General features: G+C 35.5%; 1 long non-coding RNA gene across 1 annotated transcript in view; it reads left to right on the forward strand.

Moving 5' to 3' along the window:
* The first annotated feature begins 5506 nt into the window (after positions 1–5506).
* LOC123379201 overlaps positions 5507–18485 on the forward strand; it is a 108227-nt gene continuing 95248 nt past the window's right edge. Inside the window, exon 1 of the long non-coding RNA XR_006583405.1 lies at positions 5507–6089. This is a non-coding gene — a long non-coding RNA (uncharacterized LOC123379201). The remainder of the gene's footprint in view (positions 6090–18485) is intronic.

Consider the following 18485-nt stretch of genomic DNA (forward strand, 5'->3'; position numbering starts at 1 on the left):
ACACACACACACACACACACACATACACACACAATGTTGGTGCAAATGTGCCTGAGTACGTATGTGTGTTTTAATATTTGCAGTTTTCATCTTTATTAATGTTATGGATTCTCAGAGAGGCAATGAATGCAAAATATAAGCTGAATAAAGTTTTGTGGAGTTGTAGCCCAGGGATCTGATTCAGATTTTGTTGTTGTTGTTGTTCACATATATTTATGGCAGCTTACTTTTATTATAGCAAAAACAAACCAGTCCCCAAAAATTATGCCAAAAAGAAAAGCAACAGTAAAAACAAAACAATGCTACATATGTAGAATTAAGAGATTATCAATAAAATTATTCTATATGAAGTTAAAGACACTTATAAGGTGTTAAACCAGTATTTACAAATAATTTTGACATGCAAACTAAAAAAAAATACCATTAGTCAAAAATATCTAGTATGTTATTTTTCAAAAATGAAAGACAGGTACAGATTAGATTATTAATATTTGTTATTTCAGGGATAGCAAAATTATATTTATTTTAATTTTTTTTTACTTTGTGTATTTTTTACATAGAAAACATGTTTTTTATACTTGATACCAACCAACCTTATTAAGATAATTTAGTTGTATTTATTTTATAGCTTCTTTCTTCAGTGTGGCCTCTTTTCTCCCTTTGTTTGTGGAGTTTATTCCATCAGTCTTCAGGTTGATTTTTTTGGGTTGATTTCTTCAGTTTGATTTCTCTACATGATCTGGTAGTTATCTAGTTGTTTTGTGGGCTCAACGAGCCTAGGATCTTCCTAGTCCACTGCCTTCTTCCTGTCCTCCTGGTTCAGACGTTAGCTATAGAATTTAGGAAAGTCATCTGATTTCTCCTAGGTTTCTTCCTCCTACATGAAAAATATGTAATTTACGAAGTATAAATACTAGTATTACACAGTTAAAGGTAAAATAAAAATAAAAACATTTTATACAATTATCTTTTAAGTTTTGGTTTTAGAGAAGAGGATTTAGAAGATAAAAATAAAAAAAATCAATTTTAAGAGCTATCCTCTGCATATATTAAATGATTATTACATTTGTGGATTAAGATAGAGATAGTACTTTTTTCCAGTTTTACTGAGAAATAATTGACATAAATCATTGTGTAAGTTTAAGGTGTATGGAATGATGGAATGATGGTTTGATTTACATATATTCTGGGATTACCATAGTAGGCTCAGGTAACATCCATCTTCTCATGTAGAAAAGAAAGAAATGAATAAAAGAAAAGAAAGAATAAAAAGAAAAAGAAAAAAAATCTGTTTGTGGTGAGAACCATCAGGGTTTACTCTAACAAATCATGCAGCAGGGTTAACATTTGTTGTCATGTTGTACATTAAATTCCTAGTGCATATCTATCTTATAACTAGAAGTTTGTATGTTTTGACCATCTTCCTCCAATTCCCTCTCCCTCCACCTTCCACCACTGGTAATTGCAGTCCAATATCTTTTCCTATGAGTTTGCTTTTTTATTTTATTTTTTTAGATTCCACATATGAGTTATATAAAGTATTTATATAAAAATATATGTCTTTCTCTGAGTAATTTATTTAATATAATACCATCAACATCCATCCATGTTGTCATAAATGGTAGAATATCCCTTTTTTTGCTGAATAATATTCTAAGATAAATATATATATCACAACTTCTTTATCCATTCATCTGTTAATGGACACTTAGGTTGTTTCCATGTCTTGGTTACTGTAAATAATGCTGTTATGAACATGGAGTGCAGGTATCTTTTCAACTTAGTGTTTTTATTTCTTTTGGATATATTCCAATAAGTGGAATTGCTGGATCATATAATAGCTTAATTTTAATTTTTGAAGATCCTTCGTACTGTTTTCCATAGTGGCTTTACCAATTTATGATTCCACCAATATCACACAAAGGTTTCCTTTTCTCCACATCCACCCCAGCATTTATTACCTCTTATCTTTCTGATAATGGCCATTCAAACAGGCACAAGGTGATATTTCACTGTGGTTTCAGTTTGCATTTCCCTAATGCCTTGTGATGTTGAGCGTCTTTTCATGTACCTCTTGGCCTTTCGTATTTCCTCTGTAGGAGAGCTCCTCTGGCTACTTCTTTACAGTCCTGCTATGGTGTTTCATGGTTCTGATTCCTTTGATTTTAAGGGTCCCTCATATACTTCAGCATGTCCTGACTCAGTTTGATTCCCATCAGAGCAGAACTGAAGGCAAGGACATGGGTGAGGCAGTTTATTTGTGAGATGATACCAGGATTCAAAAGTGAAGGAGTAAGGAGAGTAAGGAGGAAAAGAGCAGAAGTCAATGGAGATTGCTGCCTCAGGCCACGGGGGCTTGGACTACGACAAGTCCGTCTGGGAAACAGGAAGTTGTTGATCTAGTCCTGTCTGCTGCTTGAAGGTTGTGTTAACTACCCACATCTACTCGGTTTTGCTTGTAGGCAGATTTGGTGCCCTCCCACGATGGTGAAAAAGATTCTGGGACTTGGGAAGAACCTTGAAGTGTCAGGTGTCTGAATTCTGTCCCACAATTCTAGGTTAAAGAGGAATGTGACACAGGGCCAAGAGGCATTTTGTGCATACTCCCCTGAAGAAATCAGGGGTTCCAGATTGGTGCTTCTGTGAAGGAATGTGCCCAAGCAGGTCTATTTTTGGTGAAGAAAAGATTGAGAGCCCTGGTTTTCAATCTGTTGTCCTTGGAGTTCCTCCTGAAGGTGTGGGACAAAGAAAAGAAATATGTTCAGACTTTAACCTATTACCTTTATTCAATGAAATGGATTTAGTTCAAATTTGTCTAGTATACATATTGAACTTCTGAATGAGCTCTTGTTCTGAAGCTAGGAAAATTTTTGAAAACCATGGAGAGTGGTGATTAAGAGTGTAGACTTAGGCTATAAGGTTGGGCTTCACCACCTAGTAACCAAATGATGTCAGGGAAGTTACTGAAGCCTCAGTTTTCATATCCTGTGACATTTCATTGTGAAGATGATTTGAAGGCAGGAAAAGGCTTAGCATGGGCCTAGCATAGTGTTAATTGCACTGTGGGATTAAACTGGATAAGAAGCTTTGAGCAAGGGAGACACATGAAAGGCCTGGCAACCTGGTATGGCTCTAAGGCAGGCAAAAAGAGAAGGAGAAATTTTACTATTAGGAGTTGTACACTTTGCCTAGGAATGACACTGATAATGGGTGTCTAAGCATTAGAGGTACTGAAGAATTTTAAGCTTGAAAAAGCCAAAGTTGAAAATTTATATGTACATTATGCATTTGAAAATTTTACAGCTTTTTAATAATACAATTAGATTCCACTGCTTTCTTCAAACATTATCATCATTTTAAAGTTCAGATCTCTGCACACTTTCTTGTGTAGCTTCCTGTTTAGAGCAGGTGGAGTTGGTGTGTGTTGATGGTTATGCAGTTATTCCATAATATTGATTAAATCTTTTTGGCTCTGAATATGTATTTAGCATACTAGCTTTCATTTCATACCAATTGTAATCCCATCTGAACCAAATTAGAGGATAAATTAATATGCTACATATGCAAACTCATTTGGACAAAATGGCTAAAAAGATTATTTTTTGAATACTGATATCAGACCTGAATATTTAATGTTGCTTTAAAATTTTTATTCTTCTAATTTAATTTTTGAATGTCTCTTTTATTTTTCTCATACTTTGGGAGAGTAGCCATAATTTCTATCTCCTAGGTCTTTTGTGTTAATTGTAAGTTTCTTTTATAAGGAAGTAAAACACTATTTAAATTAAACAAAATTATTGAATGTGTCTTCCTCAAATGGAGCAATACCTATAAAGTAAATTTTATTATGTGTTTTCATTAAAGAGATTAATAGGCATATAGTTAACTACTTTTGTAAGTGGGGATGGTTTTATAAATAATGAAGACTTGAATTGCTAGTTGATAGAGTTCCTCACTCTTCTATACCACTCATACTCATACAATACATTAGCTATTACATATATACATCTAATCTTTGCAGTTTTTTCTTTGTTATCTCATTAATACAACATTCTATGCAGTAGGTGTTACTTACCTGTATTTAAAAGAGGCAGTTAAGTCACACAAAATAATTAGCTCAATGTCACAATGATAGTATGTGACAAAGAAGAAATTAGTACCTAACTCTGTTTGAGTTCTAAGCAGTGATTGTGGTATGTATCTTCAAAAGAGATTCAATTTGCAAACCAACTTCAATATTTTGGAGGGTCATTTTGTTATAGATATTCAGACTTAATGAACATCCTGTGACTTTATTCCAAGATGATTTATTCCTAATATGAAAAGAAATCTCAACCAGTCAATATATCAGTTTCAGAACAATTTTTAAACCAGAGCATCTTAAGATATTCTGTATTTCACTTATTCCTTAAGTGACCATCTGTTAAGTACTTCCTGCATCAGGAGCTGTGTGATTGCTGGGAATATGGAGATGAGGGATGTATCTTGTGCCATACTGGGTTTCATAGTGTAGTGAAGGATATAGATAAGAAAGGGACCAAACCACTGTATAGCAGGTGGCAATCCCTCTGATAGAGGAATAAACAAAGTATTATAAGACAGGATATGAAAAATTATTTTCCAAAGGCAGCAATGTGGGTGATTCAGTCTATTTGAAGGGCCATATGAGTGTCCTGGGTGGGGAGTGTCACCATAAAGCAGTCATAAGGTTGAGAAAAATTATGGGGCAATAATTCATGTCACTTCTCCTGGCTAATCCAAGGGGATTGATGGAAGGCACTCACCAGATAGCAGCTAGAACAGGTGTTTCTTTATGACCGGACAAGTGACGGATGGTTTAGGCTTTGCTTCTACTTGCATAAATTTCCCTGGTGCGAACTCTGGATGGGACCGAAATCTCTTTTTCTTCTTCCCACTTATTCCCCTGCTCCCCAAGTTCCCCAGCAGACTTAGTGGCTTAGCAGAATAATTAAAACCAACCCAACTCCCCTTTTCCCTCCAGGCACATGATTTCCACCTGACCTCCTGAAGAAAGGCTCATCTGATATTTCCTCAAACTTTTTTCTGGACAATTTTTTGACAAAAACATACCAGTGCTGAGATTCCTTCAGTTCCTCTCCTTCAGACTCCAGGAGTTATTTTTCCTATCAACCAAAACATGCATCTTGCAAATCAAAGTCACCACATTTGAGACTTGCTTGTGATAATGGCTCCAGAAGTCTATTTGGTGGATGCCTCTGATGGGTACTAACAACAGAAGGAAAGGAGCACCTGGGTGGCTCAGTCAGTTAAGCCTCTGACTATTGATTTCAGCTCAGGTCATGATCTTCTTTTTCATTGGGCTCTGCACTGCCAGAGCAGAGCCTACTTGGATTTTTCTCTCTCATTCACTCTCTGCCCCTCCTCTCTCTCTAAACAAATAAATAATCATTTAAAAATATAACAGAAGGAAAGAGCAACAGAACTACAAATATTTCATTTTCTATCTTAGGAAAATGATTTCTGTACATAATTTAGAAAATCAAATAGTTTTACAAGGCAAATGATGAAATACAGTAGTCCCTTGCTCTTTCCCTCACCACTCCCAGGTTTTTCTCTGCAGGTGCAACCATTTTCAGCTCTCTTAGCTAGTCCTTTTGACATTTGCCTCTTTTAAAAGAACTTGCTTGGTTTTCAGTTTTATGTATTGTGATTGGCAGAGTAACGGCCCCCAAATATGTCTACATCCTAGTCTCCAGAAATCATGAATATGTTGTGAGTGGCAAGGGACAGGTAAGGTAATGAATGGAATTACAGGTGCTAATCAGCTGGCCTTAAGAAAAGGAGGTAAATCTGGGTGGGCCTAATGTAATCAGTTTCCTTTAAATGTGGAAGAGGGTCCCGAAGGTTCTGTGTTAGAGTGGTGTGGTGTGAGAAAGATAAATGGCTGGTGCTGGCTTTGAGGCTGGAGGATTGAGGCCAAGTCTAGAAACTGGGAAATGCAAGGAAACTGATTTTTCCCTAGAATCTCCAGGGAAAAAGCACTGACCAGCTGCACACCTTGGTTTTAGCACAGTGAAACCCATTTTGGACTTGTGAGCTCCAGAACTGTAAGTTAGCAAATTAATGTTTTTTAAGCTGCTGAATTTGTAGTAATTTGTTTCAATAGCAGTCGGAAATCAAAACAGATGTTATCTGTGAATTTCATACTATGAAACATAAGAATTTAATTTTCTTTCCTTTTCCTGGCTCAGTGTTTTCAGTAGGGATACATCACAATATTGGTTATATTTAAATTAAGTGTTTATATTTTTAGGTCCATTTTATACGTTTCTCAGGTGAACTGTATCTTGGACAAATGCTAATTTTCCCTGTAGCATTGCAGCAATTTGTGTTTGCTAGGTTTTGAAATACCGGTAGCTTCCTAAGAAAGGGCAAATGGGAAGTACTTTTTTGAGGCCTGTAGTGTGTGAAATGTCTTCGTGCTGTTTTCATATTTGATGGATACTTAGCTGGATATAGAATTCTATGTTGAAAGAAAGATGTATTTTTTTGTGTATATTTTGAATCCATTGTTTCAGTCTGCATTGGTCTTTTGTATTTATTGTTGTTTGTCTCCTTTGCTTTTAGCCCTTAAATAATGATACAACACACCTACAGAAAACAATAGCAAGTGTGTCTTACAACAGATATTTTAAAGTGATAATAGTATAACCACCACTTGGGTCAATAAATAGTACATTGCTGGCTCCAAGGCAGTCTCTGTATATCCCTTTTTGATTTTACTACTTTCTCCTCTAAAGACAATCATTCTCTGGATATATTTGTTAATTATTCTGTTTTATTTGTGTTTTTACTGCCTATGAATGCTTTTCTAAATATATTTCAGTTTTTCCCACTTTTTGAAGTTGCTATCAGCAGATAGTGATTATACATAATTGTGTGGGTCTTACTACTTTGCCAAATATTATGATCATTAGATATATCCATGTTGTTATAAGAGGGTGCATTTCGTCCGTTTCATTTCTGTGAGAGTGTGCCACGGCTTTGCTTAGACTGCAGTTTACTTTTATTTTGTGATTGGTGGGTCTTTGGGATTTTTTCCATGTCCATCCTCCTTTTAGTCTCCAAATTGCTGTTTACTTTGTTGTTGACCTTTCTTAAGTCTTTTTAGTTGTCTATCTTAAAATCCCTTATGGCTTTTTTTTTCTTTTTAATGATATTTTACTTTTATTTTCATGGGTGGGTTAGGGGGAAAGGGTTGGGAGGTAAATTCTATGTTTAAATGAAGCCAGGATTGTTATATGAAGATAATATCTGTACTGTAGCTATGGAAATTATTTTAAATATTTTTTTATGCACTTGAATTGACTCATTCTTTCTGCTGTCATAAAACCAGACTGACAATCTGGAGATTATGTTGAAGTGACATTTTGCAAAACCTAAAATGATGATTTGGTTGGTTAAGGAGGATATCTTAATATGTTTGATGTAAGGATTCTTTTGCACAAAGAGAATGGAGATAGCTGCGTCTGTAAGAGGCAGGGCAACTACAAATGAATTAAAACTTGCTTTGGAATTTGTAATACCTTCTAATCCTCCAATATCTCTTTTCCTTAATGCTCCCTTTAGAAAGACTAGCTAGAATGATCCTTTGTTCACAAAGAAATACACATTTGGCAATGGTAAATAGAAAGAAATAAAATGGTGAGTTAAAAATGTTTTTGATATTCTCTGACCTGCAGTGCATTTCAGTATCCCCTGCTTCAAGTAAACAGGCAGATAGTTCTTATTTTGAGCATTGTACCTCAACAGAGCTGAGCATACACAATGGCCAGTGGATATTTTGGCCATAGGTAGTCATGATATTTGAGTACAGACCCAGATAGAATCATATTCAATGAAACTGTAAAATAGGGTGTCTTGTTTCTAGGCAGTAGCACACAGCAAAAGGGGGAATATAGGTAATTAAATGCAAGTGATATAAACACATACTGTATTCTCAGTGCTAAATATAATTATATCACATGTATCACAAATGGAAAGTTTTATTTCAAAAAGCACAACCTAATTATTTATAAAGCTCTTTTTTTAACTCCAATGATGACCTGGATGATTACAGTTTAAAGAAGCTGTATTTAACAGTGTTTTTCTATGTAAAGAGTGTTTTGTTTATCAGTTCATTAAAATGACTGTAAAACACTATTTCCTCTTCCAGGTTATATGGGATAATGGTAAATACACCTGCCTTATTGTATGTTAAAAAATACATATAAATAAAAAAGCAGTTATGTTAAGGAAGTGGAATCATAACCATGAGGGATTTTACCTATGACGTAGTGGTGTTGCAAAGACAATTTCTATGGTGTCTTACACTGTCTGATCTTCAAAGGAGGGTATTGTCGTATTATTTGACAGAAAAATGAGGTTATATGGAATCGTGCTACTTCTGTAAGAGACCCTGAACTTTCATTTTTTTGTTATGAATGAAGCATTTTTCAGAAATTGGCAATGATTTTTCTAAAGCAGAAATCTTTTTTTCTTGGAGCGTTTTAGTTAACTCCATTATGATCCCTACTAGAGCACAGACTTCTTTTCTTTCTTTATATATTTTTTTGGTAAATAGATCTAGCATTCCTGTGGAGAACAGAAGGTGGCACTCTGCCTTCTATCTTGTGATATTTTCCACTTGAATGTTTATTTTAATTCTTCTCTGTTAAGATTCAGAACAGCACTCTGTTGGCGAGTTGATTGTTTCTTTGTGGTTAATGACCACTTTTGCACTTATCAAAAGGCAGGGACACATTCCGTGAAGTGTAATACCAAATGAGGCACCACTGTCATTGACAATTCAACAGTAAACAGTGGTTAAAGTTTGACAAGGTCCCTTACAGTTTACTTGCCCATATGAGCAACTTGTCTCCTGAATGATCTCCTCTCCATTCTGTTTTATAGACATGGGTAATAATAATAATAATAATAAAACAAAAACACAACAAAAAATCCATTTAGGTGTATAAACACTTGGGAAAGATTTAATATTACCAGTTCCACATATACTGAAATTGAGGGTTGATTAAATGAGCATATAGTGATGTAGTCAGTGACCTTTGAGCCAGTTGTCAAATTAAACTTCTTGTTTAACTTAAATCTTGTTTTATTTCCTTATGCTTGCCCTCATGTTGGCTAGTTCACATGAGTAAAGTTGAGATTACCTCATGGATGGCAATTAAAATCAATTCAATATCTTTACTTTGTATATATGGTACACTGTTTTCCAAAGGCATGAAAGCAGTTAAAGATACTCATCAAGTATTTTCAAAATGATGTTACTTTTTAGGGAGAATTAATGTATTCTATTTGGGGTTTTTTGAAGGTCAATTCTTTAATTATGCATATAAAACAGACCTAACAGATTTTCCAAATGATACCATTTTAGGCTTCATTATTACATAAATTTTTAAAAATAATGCTTCACCTTTTATATTACTGTCCCTAAATGAGTATATTTGAATTACAAACATGATTGTGTCTGTTAAATATATAAACTATTAGGACATAAGTGTTGGGAAGTTGTTGGTTTTTTTTAAAACTGGAGTTCTATAACTTGGTTTTATTTTTTAATGTTCTGGTATTAGTGTGGATCCCCAAAATTGGCTCTGCTCACCTCTTCGGTATGGCTTTTGGAAATGTGGACCTAGCTGAAGATCATTGGGAAACTGTGTTTTTTAAGAGCTGACTAGGCATCTAGCACAATTCTGCTGTCCATATCCCAGATAGTTGTAGTGCTATTTGAGTGGCAGCACTCCTTTTCACCTGATAATTTAAGACTTAAGCCTTGCACTCTTATAAAAGCATATCTGTCAAGGAAGTAAACCAAAGCTCATAAAGTGTTCACTGTTTTATAAAAACTAGATAAAAAAAAATTGTTCCAATTGCTAGTAAGATAAAGGAATAGCAAAGTTTGGTTGTAACAACCATACCCAGAGACAGATGCTTGGATGTCTTGATACTCCTCTGTCTCCTATCTTTATTTGCTACACAGATCTTATCTGTGAACCCTCTTTCTGTAGTTGAACAAATAGAATGACTGGCCTATACAGAATCTTTACAAAATCTAACCCCCCAGGATAACTGAGATGTGACTCAATCTTTGAATTGAGAATTTGAAAGTTACGAAGTCCAGGGACCAATCTGTAACTTTTTATTATATTGGGATCAGGGGCATCTATACAAGATAGGTATAGATATTCCCAGTTAGAGGGCCAGTGACATTTTGCAGGGATTCTGGAAACAGTAGATGTGGCTATGTAGCTAGTAGTACAGGTATCTTGCCTGAATCTAGCAGCAGTATCCTCCAGGAATGAAGTCATGAGTCCTAGGAAAGATTGCTAATAAAAACATAGAAGTTTTGTAGCAAGGCTCAGCAAACTTGTACTAAGTGTTTCTGGGTCAATTGGCAAATTAAGGATATTATATAGCTATTTGTATAACAATTTAAAATGTGATCATTTCAACACATAAAAATCTTTCTTAACAGACTGTACAAAAATAGGCAGCAGGCCTGACTTAGTTTGCAGGTCATAGTTTGTTCATCTTTACCAGATTCAAAGATTTTGTGCCATGTGTACTGTTTTAAAAAATCCAGAATAGCTTCGAAAATATTTGGTTGGTCGGCTGGATTGGAGCAACGACATGCTCACAGGTCTACTGTTTGTCTGAATTTGTAGAAGAACAGTAGCTGACAAAACAGATGAAAAGTTTGATTTGGTTGATTTTTCCTTCAGTATTGAGGACAAAATTACATCTGGTAAACATAAAGTCAGGTCCTCAACAATCAAATGGCATTTATTTAAACTATTATGGAAATGTCAGAATCCCACGAGAAAGGAAGCCTCACTCCTGCAGATAGTTTCTGATGTTTTACAATTTTATGCTTGGGAAAGAATCTGATGTAGTTTAATAAGTTGAATCATTCAGGAAAACTTAAAATGCTGCTTACTGAAAAGGAAAAAATATGGGGATGCCTGTGTGGCTTAGTCAGAGAAGGGTTGAACTCTTGATTTCGGCTCAGGTTCTCACGGTTCATGAGATCGAGCCCCATATTGGCTCTGCATTGACAGCACAGAGCCTGCTTGGGATTCTATTTCCCCTCTGTCTCTGCCCCTGCCACACTCACTCTCTCTTGTGCACACTATCTCAAAATAAATAAATAAACATTAAAAAATTAAAAGAAAAGAAAAGGAAAAATATAAAAGGATAGTTTAGGGATTAAATTTTGTCTTGAAGTTACAGAGGCTTTTTATTGATTCTTGGGTCAATACGAACCTTTTGAGAATTTGCATCTTAGATAATTTGTAGGAAAACTTCCAACGGATTGGCAAAAGGCTTTGTCTAGCAATTGAAAGAAATGTTACCCCAAAAGGCAGTCAGGTCATCCAATCAGACAAACTCATTCTCTTGAGTCTCTGCACACTTGCTTTTCTGGATCACAGATAATGATCAGGCCATACGGGTGCTTTTAACGTCTGGTTGAGAACTCCAGAGAGAGTTCAGTAAGTTCAGTCAATTAGTTGGGCTGAATCTTCCAGTGTTCATTTGTTTCATAATTTGTTAAAATATCATTTCCTTAGTGGGAAATAAGGCTTATAACGGTCAGGGTCATATTTGTCTTACAGAGTTCCCATGTCCATGAGCAATGTTACGTACAGTGGTTTGTGATTTTAAGAGTCTTCCCCCTTAGTGTTGTCCTATGTAGGCTTCTCTATGGATGCAGTGTGTGTCTAGTCTTTCTGTTACGGGAGATAAGTCACTAACGTTTTTAGTTCATTTTAAATTTCATTTAGGACAGAAAATAGATGAAATTTCATTAGGGACAAATGATGTGGAAGTTTAGCAAGTGTCTCTAAAAAACAAAGCAAACGAAGAAGAATTTTTCTAGATAATAGACCAGAATTGTAATTTTAAAAAGTAATGGAGAGGTTTACTCTAATTGTGACTAATGAACACTTAATGACTTGCTCAGTAAACATGTTTCAGCCATATTAATTTGGTTTTTAATAGCATTTCTTTACAGATTATCTTGGTATACTTAAAATATTGATACAAAGTTAAAGTCCTTTAAAATAATTTGCCCACTAAAATACACATGGAAGAACCCTATAAAGACTTTACCAATAATCAACAACTAATAAATTCTCATTGTTTGCTAACAATGTTCCCTAGATTAACTGTCATATAGTATCTATTCTAAGAGGCACTTTTTTCCCTTTTTTCCCCCACTTTAATATATTTGGAATTGGAATGCATCCTATATATGATAGCATGTTATGGTATAATTGGCAGTCTAGAATTGCATAAAATGCCAGCGTATCTTAAAATTGATGTTGTCTTAAATTCAATGAAATACACGATATCTGAGTTACCTTGGAAAGAAGCAAATAGAAAAAAATCATATGACAGAACAGAAACAGTCATAATTTGAGGATATAAAGCTCAATTCATCTAAAGCTTAATCTAAAGTTAAATACATCATTAATTATTCATTGGTGGCTTCTTTTATACATTAAGATAGCAAATGAAGGGATATAAAAAGTGTATGGCACCATCCCTTATCACAAAGGAGTGAAAATAAATATACAGGCCAACAATGAAGCAAAACATTTATTGTCCAGCCATTTTATAAATATTATATATATAGCTACACATGTGTATTCACATATACACTATTGTGGTTAGATTAGTTGAGTACTTTGGAATTTTTATCAACGTAATGGTTATCGCACCTAACACTCATTGAATGCTTCCTCTAGACTGTATCAGAAACAGCATAATGTAAGACCTAAATTACAGAGGATCCTGAAGAAATGGTAGGGTTTATCCAAATTCTGGGACTCAAGACAACAAAGCATTCCAGATGGGAAAAATGCTGTCAAGAAATGTTAGGTGCCCATTATTGGAGGAAAGAGTTACAATGGCAGTAAGATGTAATTTCAGGGGGCTCAAGACTAATGCTGGAGGCAGTGGTGATAAGGTGGCCTAATAGACTGATAGCAGATGGTAGAGAAAAGAGTGTGCCAGAATGAAGAAGGCCCTGAGAAGCCATCAGAAACATTTAAGGGCAGGGCCCCCTCTTTAATCTCTGAAAAACCTTCTCTTGCCTCTGGTGTTTTCTGTAGCTTTCACTCTGTTTTCATTTGCTGCCAGCCCTCAAAGTTGCTGTTCACTCCATGTCTTACTATATATTTAATGAACTCTTTATACCTCACAGCTTGCCTCACCCCCACCACCCATTACACTGAAACTGCTTTCAAGTGTCTGCACATGAAATCCATTTTATTTCAGCAGTGCCATGTTAGGTACTATTGAAAACTGCCATTGTAAAGAAAGAGAACTGAGGCCCATAGAGTTGATTTGACCCATCCAGGGTTATGTAGCTCTATGTGTAGTATCTGGTTGTAAAACCAGACCTGCCGACTCTCCTCTGTTTTTTTTTCACCTGACCCAGAGATCCTTTATTTGCATTCCCATGGCTGCCTGCCCAGGACTGTCACCATCCCATCAGAGTACAGATGCCTTGATAGAGACCCAACCAGAGGAGTCATTCAATGATTCTGCCCTTTCCTTTATCACCTCATAGCTCTATCCTAACATCAGAATCCAAATTAGAGTTGGATGATAATGATAATAGGTAGATGTTATGTAACATGCTACAAAAGGAAAACCAAATAACTGAGGTTTAAGTAATTGAATGACTTAAACCAGTGGAAGCAGTTGCCAAGGTTCTATATTGTGATTCACACTCTTGATCACTGATATTATGAAGAAAAGCTCTCAAATGATGTTGATCTATGTGTTTTCTTTGTCTTAAATGTCTTAATCTAGAAGACACAGGTAAAGAGTTTTATTAATAACTGGATTGATTTGGTAGGTTACACTCTAGGAGAATTTGTTAATATCCGTAATGACTATATGTCATGCATATATTTTCTAAGCATGAGAAATTATGCTAACATTAAATTATCAGAAACCCTTAAATTGACATTACCATAGGCTTCCTGTGAATCCAGTGGTTTTCCTTTCCCTCTTCTAGATCCCAACCTTGTGGGAACTATTGCTTCATTTGAGAGGACCCTGGACAACAGATTTTTTTTTTTTTTACCAAAGCATTTCTCTGCATTTCTGTTAAATTTTAAGAGAGATAAACCCTACTCTAATTGCATTCATCAAAATTGATAATAGTTTGATGCATAACCTAAAAGTATGTGTCCAGATGCTCAATTGATAAGATTCTACTTATCCCTATCTCTTGGTCAAGTGACTGTAGGTTCTGGTTTGTCTGGGACAGTCCAGATCTATGTAGTTTTCCTGAAAGCCTATTTAGTGTTTGTCCCAGATGAAAGTGTCTTACTTTAGATGATGAATTATATGGTTACTCCCTCTGGTCCCTGAATTGGTCTTACGTATATTTCCTCCGTGGTGGTAAGGTGGGCCTTAACAATTCCAATCTTGAATCACAGTGGCCAGCTTCGTCAACAGCAGAAACCCTTATGTGGGTTATATGACTTCCCTGAATGTTATTTTGGCTAGAAAAATGTGCTGACCAAGAGACGTCTGTTAATGTGGAGGGTTGGGGAGGGGGGTTGGCTTAAGCTATACCCCAACCATAAAGACTGAGGTCTAGGCAAGAGTGGTCCCTCAAAGCAAAATGTCCCTATATATGCTACTTCCAGATGAAAGGGAGAATGGACATCTGGAAAGTAAAACTGTGTTTGTCTTTCTATCTATCTATCCGTCCACATACATACATATGTGTGTGTGATCAGAATTACTGAAGATACTGTCTTCACTAGTAACTATTTACCAAGTTCTCCTCCTCTCTAGAGTTGTGTGCTTCCTTTTATGTTACTGACACTTCCATATTGCCTTCTCATGACATCACACCATCAGCCATCTCCCTTTTCTATATCTCTACTATCCGTTATCTGCTTTCTCTGATATCTCTACCTTTTATTCATTAATTACTTTCTGTTAATTTAAACACATAATCAAAATTTTGCATTTAAAAAACCCTCTAAATTTAATGTCTCATGTCTTAAATATTTGTGGTGTCTTCTCTCTACTGGTTCAGTTTGTCAATTAACTAGTGTGCAGTTGTCTGTTATTTAAAGTCTTTAAACTTTCAACACATTTTAATCAGCAAATGACTCACTCTCTCTAACCAATAATTGCTTGAAAATTTTGGCATTTGTTCTGAACTTGGCATCATGGATTACTACTTCCCTACTGTGAAGACTAGATTTAGCTGCCCTGCATTTCTCTTCTCCTTCATCTTTGTTTACTCCATCTGAATTCCAGGTGGGCTCATATTTCCTTGTCTACCCTTCACGTTGGGTCTTGGTTCTTTTGCTTTTTTATCTGTATTTCACACTGGTTTTACATAATTTCATTCTAATATTTTTAGATTTTATTTATATACTATTTCCAAACTCCTAAGCCTAGTTCAGACCATGCCTCATAGCCTCACAATATTATATTCCATTGCCTATTGGAGATCTCCCCAGAATATACTTTTGATGCCTCGTTCTTATATTCAGAGTGACCTCATTATCTTCCTTCCTACATTGACTTCTCCTCCTGAATTTTCTCTTACTGTGTACTTGAGTACTCCAGGGAAAAATTTAGAATACATGCTTGAAATCGCCTTCCTTTTTTCTTACAGTTAATCAAGATTGCTAACTTGTACCCTTACGTGTTGTTTTTTCCAATTTTCCTTGCATACTAGTAATTGCTACTATTGCCTCTTTATCTTAGGGTTTCAAATCTTATGTGTTAATATAGTCATCTTCTTTTTGCAATTGCCTTTACTTCAAATCCATCTTGGACATGATGTTGAAGTTGCAAGCCTAAATGTGCTGCTCCTACTTTACTTAGAACCCTTCAAAATCTCCTCATTGACTGCTATGAAAAATCCCATCTTTAAGAAGGTTATGCTTGATCTGGCCTGAATACTACCACTCTTACTTTCTTGCTTTTTTGCATGCTTATTGTTTTATATTACATGAAAAATAGGAGCAATAAGGTGAATAGAAAGATAAAGGCATTATGTGGGTGGGAAGGGACTTGGAGGGCACTTTCCTAGGCAATTATTTGTGACAGTTCCAAAATAAACTACCTGTAAGGTTTGTTATGATTTGATCACAAAAAAAGAAAATTTTGAAAAGTAGACCTGAAGTAAGAATTGAAAGAGGAGTTGAGAGTTAATGTAGAAATTACCATTAGAGTCAGAGATCATATGAGCGCATATCCTCCCTCATTTGATCAACTACTGATTACATTTCCTGGTAAGATGATAAGGAAGTAGTGTGTATGATTCATGGGGAAAATTAGTGGGATTTGAAAAAGTTGAGTGCCAGGATTTTATAGTATGTCAGACCAAGATTAGTCCTTAGCTTGTGCCTATTTCAACTTAGTAATTTTATAGTAAAATAAATGTAAGCACAAATATCTGTGCAGATACCTTGTTTCTAATTTCCATTCTGGTATTGCTAACAGAACTTGAATAGGGAAATAATTAAATGATTTCTATATTGCTATGTTACCCTCTCTCTCTGTTCTAGGGTTTTTTTTTTCTCCTTAGTTAACAGCACTCTTAAGTTGTTCACATGTTGATGAATTGATTCACAGTAATCAGACTTTGAAGAGATGGATTTGTAAACCAGAATCCAGCTTATTTATAAAGGAAGATCTATCTAGTGCAATCTATAATGGGTACTAAGTGTCTTCTCAGCATGCCATTCTTTTCACATCAATATATGTGGGGAAACCCAGTTTGTTAGTAATAGATAGCTTTGGCACACATAGAACCAGCCAGAGCAAAGGAAAGTGGATGGATTTAAGGGACATCTCCTTTAAGGCGAGATACAGCCTGAAGGAATTATATTTCCCTACCATAAGGATAGTTCCAAGTGGTAATCAGTGCCTGCTATTCAGAGGCAATATCTCTGCTCACCAGGTCAGTTCCTGGTAGACACTGGTAGAGTTTTTGTACTCTATTACCAGCATTCCTTTTGATGCTAATGGATTCTTATTTTTCTACATTTACCCCCAGGACTGAGTCTAGATAATACTGGGAAGTAGATAAAAATTTCTTCAGTGTTTTTGCATAGTTTTTTCCCAATCCCTTTATTTTTAACTGTTTGTCAAAATATAAAAAGGAAATCACACGTAAATGTGCAGCTAGTTGAATTATTAAAAGCTGAACATATCAGTAAACAGCACCAAACTCATTTTTAATAAGTCCTCTTTCACATGTGATCCACTATCCTTTGATCTTTTTTCACTTTGGTTTCTGTATTTTAAAACAAGCCCATAAAGCAAGATCGGTACTTAACACCAAGTGATGAATTGCTAAAGATGGAATATCATGTGCATCAGGGAAGATAAAAACTGTGCAGAATTGCCCCATTTTTTACTTGGACAAGTGCTGGGAGATTTGGAGGAAACAAAATTCAATGAGAGTTGGGAAAGCTTGATGAAAAAAACTAGGAATGAGTCTTGAATTAAGGGCAGAATCTATGAGAAGTCAGGGGAGAAGGAGTGAATAGAAGTGAGGGGGATAACACAGTGGCATTATAAAAATGGATGAGGAGAGAAGAAAGAAGGCAAGTGGGGGGTGAGGTAGGGGATGTAGGCCATGGTATAGAAAGAGGAAAAGTTGCAGAGGTACAGAATCCAGCAAATGGAAAACATTAAATACAAAGTAGAGACTGAGTCATGGTGTCTATAAAGAATGACCATGACAGACATGATTTAGACATAATGGTTTGACACAAATATGTTGAAGGGCTTGGAGGGTAAGGGAGTACAATTGAAAAGAGTAATGAGACTGTTGCTGTAGCTAAGCTATGGGCTGATTTAGCCTTGAACTATAGAAATGGAGAGAAATGAACAACTCTTGGGTATTTGGAAATAAGGGTCAGAATTAGGTTACACACTGAATATGGGGTGTCGATAACAAGAAAGTAAGACAAGATTTCAACTCTGTTCGATTGATTAACAGCAGCTGGTTTGGGGGAAAAGAGTTTTAGTATGGACTATGATGTGTGTCCATAGCTTGATGGGACACACAGGTGGAAGACCCGGGTGGGCAATTGGAAATAGGATCTGCAGGCATCAGAGGTTAAGATTAGACATGCATTTGGAAATTACAGGCACTGAGAGAATAAATAAACTGCTTTTGGAATGCTAAGATGGGCAGAAACACAGTATACTAGACTTTGGATCTTGACATGGAAAACAGGATGCTTCAGACATGGGAACTGAATAAATAAAAACATAATAAGCAGTTTTTATATTCATGTACTGTTTTAAATATTTTGAGTGTATTCATTTAATTGACATCATAGCAAAGAAAACTGAAACACTAAGAAAAAACAGAGGAGGGCCTTGAAAACCAAGGGATTCAAAGCATCAGATTTTTGCTAAATACTATAGAAAAGTTGAAT

Source organism: Felis catus, chromosome A1 (genome assembly GCF_018350175.1).
Source record: "Felis catus isolate Fca126 chromosome A1, F.catus_Fca126_mat1.0, whole genome shotgun sequence".
Taxonomy (NCBI): Eukaryota; Metazoa; Chordata; class Mammalia; order Carnivora; family Felidae; genus Felis; species Felis catus.